The sequence below is a fragment of the Mastomys coucha genome, unplaced genomic scaffold (assembly GCF_008632895.1).
Source record: "Mastomys coucha isolate ucsf_1 unplaced genomic scaffold, UCSF_Mcou_1 pScaffold18, whole genome shotgun sequence".
Lineage (NCBI taxonomy): Eukaryota > Metazoa > Chordata > Mammalia > Rodentia > Muridae > Mastomys > Mastomys coucha.
In genome coordinates this window covers 88,904,878-88,907,639 of record NW_022196900.1, presented here as the reverse complement: position 1 = coordinate 88,907,639, position 2,762 = coordinate 88,904,878, and the positions used below count along the sequence as shown (strand labels likewise).

At 46.7% G+C, this 2,762-nt stretch overlaps 1 protein-coding gene across 3 annotated transcripts in view; it reads right to left on the bottom strand.

The window, feature by feature from the left end:
* The window catches only part of Ptafr (platelet activating factor receptor), a 19,424-nt gene that overhangs the window by 10,759 nt on the left and 5,903 nt on the right, over positions 1–2,762 (bottom strand). Inside the window, exon 1 of one of the 3 annotated variants that reach the window (XM_031378933.1) lies at positions 924–1,211. The exons of the other annotated variants lie outside the window; for them this stretch is intronic. The gene's annotated coding sequence lies outside the window, so the exon portion shown is untranslated. Of the gene's footprint in view, positions 1–923; positions 1,212–2,762 lie in introns of those variants that run through there. 3 annotated transcript variants of the gene reach the window in all.

The window sequence follows — 2,762 nt, the reverse complement described above, 5'->3', positions numbered from 1 at the left end:
GGTGGCTCACAACCATCTGTAATGGGATCTGATGCCCTCTTCTAGTGTGTCTGAAGACAGCTACAGTGAACTCATCTACATAAAATAAATAAATAAATCTGAAAAGAAAGAAAGGATAAAGCTCTGCCTACTTTCCCAAAGCTGGGAAATGACAAACTGCGACTCTCCAAGGCCACTGCTAGGAGCCAGCTGCTCCTGACACACACTTAACCCCTCACACCCTCACAGACCTGCCCTGAGGCCTGGGCAGAGTTCAAACGCCTGTCAGGGGTCAGGCATGGTGGCTTGCATCTTCAACGCCATCACTGGGGAGGCAGAGGCAGAAGGGTCTCTGTGAACTTGAGCCTGGTCTATCAATGCTACTCAGTCAGACTCTGTCTCAACAAAGGAACACTACCAAATGCCAGCAGAAGATTCCCTCATCCAGGACACTGCTATTTTCTTTACAGTCCGAAGACAGGAATTGAGTGAGCAAAAAGGAGGATGAGTTTGCTCTACATCGAACTAAGTCCAGCCTGGTAGAGCTGGGGCTGGATCCAATCCTCATGCACGAAGAGTCCCCAAACCCTTATTGGCAGTGTGAATACTTATTTATTTTAGATAGGGTTTCATTAGGAAGCATTGGCCAGCCTGAAATTTACAATGAAAAGGCTAGCCTCGAACTTACAGATACCCTCCTGAAATGTGGTTTTAAAGGCATGTACCACCATCTCTGGCTTGTACTATAAATATTTTTAAATAGGCCAGGAAAGATGGTATACCCCTGTAATGCCACTCCTGGAAGGCATAGGCAGGAAGAAAGGAGATTAAGGCCAGTCTTGGCTACCTAACAAATTCAAGGCCTACCTGAGCTACACAAGCTATAGTATGAGACTATCTAAAAAGGGGTTGGGAGTAAAGGAATTGGCCATAATGGCACATACCTGTTATCTTTATCAGTCAGGATGCTGGGGCAGGAGGCTTGCCTTGTGTTCCAGGCCAACCTGGTCTACACTATATAGATCCATATAGTGAGACTCTATCTCAAAACAACAACAAAACCAGCAGAACCCAGACTCTGAGGTTGGCTCTAACGATGCAGAGCAAAAAGGGAAGTGGTAAGAAAGGACCCACCTTGCTCCCAGTCACTTCTCCAAAGAAGATACCGCTGGACCACAAACGTGTGAAAAGCGTCTACACACACCGGCCATCACCACAGAAGAGCACAAAGTGAAACCAACCTGCCCCACAGCTACTAAACGCAGGTCTGGGGAGATGGAACTGTGGATAAGGACCTGAGCGCAGTCCCTGTCATCCACGTAAAGGGTTGTGTGACTCCGAGCATCTATCACTGCAGCACCAGCAGGGGTCGGGGGTGGAGACGGGTGGGTCCTCGGAGTTCACTGACCACCCAGTGAAAAGATGCAGGGTCAGCGAAGGCCCTACTCAACATATAAGATGGAGAAGACATCTTGGTGCTGACCCCCTGGCCTCTACAGACACGTGCGTGAGTATGTGCTCCCTCACACCTGGATGCACGCATAGGAAAAGCTGGAAAAGCTGGGCATGGGGCTCAGCAGTTAAGGGCACTGGTTGCCCTTCCCAGTATCCACAGCGCAGCTTACAACCATTTGTAACTGCAATTCCAGAGGGTTCCTGCCCTCTCCTGGCCACAATAGGTACTGCATCCATGCAGTACATATACGCAAAACATACATACACATAAAATAAAAATATTCTTTTTTAATTAAAAAAAAAAAGATGGAAGGTGAGGACTAGCAGCCAAGGTTACCCTCTAACACCATATATATCTCTACACTCACACGCAAATACACATGCATAACATGCATCATAAACATACAAAAAAATTATGTTTGTAGACAGAGGTCTGAGGGCTGGAGAGACCTCTCAGTGGTTCAGAGCACATGCTGCTTTTCCAGACAACTCAGGTTTGGCTCTCAGTGCTCCGAGGACGGTAAATCCAGTTTCAGAAGATCTGATGCCCTTTTCTAGCCTCCAAAAGATAACAGGCATGCTTGTCGTATATAGATATACATGCAGACAAAATAGCCATATACATTAAATAAAATAATCTTTCAAAAATTAGAAGTGTGTGTCGTGGTGCAGGACTTTAGTCCCAACATGTAGAAGTTTGATCTTTGTGGTTTGAGGCCAGCCTGGTCTACAAAGCAATTTCCAGACCAACCAGAAATAGACAGTGAGAGCTTGTCTGAAATGTGTGTGTGATACGTATGCATATACATATATATCATATACCTCATATACCTCATATGCACATGCATATACATATACAAAATAACATGACTTGAATGTGGCCCTTTCAAAAGGAATGTTGGAATTTAAACCTCATTGTGTGTTAAGCAAAGATGGTCTTGAGGAGCTGGAGCAATGGCTTAGTCAATAAAGGCATTTGCTGCTGAGCCTGATGGCTGGAGACCCACACGGAAGAGGGAGGAAAGCAGAGTTGTTCTCTGGCCTCCACACTCAAGCCTTGACACATGCATGCACTCCTCTGCCGGCCCCTCTCTCCAGCCCTTTACACAAACAGGTAAATGGACAAACTAGATATCCCCTGACCTCTACACATCTGCCATGGCTCACAGGCACCCACACACAGACATATGAACATGTAGATTCGCCGGGCAGTGGTGGCGCATACATTTAATCCCAGCACTTGGGGGGCAGAGGCAAACAGATTTCTGAGTTCAAGGCCAGCCTGGTCTACAGAGTGAGTTCCAGGACAGCCAGGGCTACATAGGGAA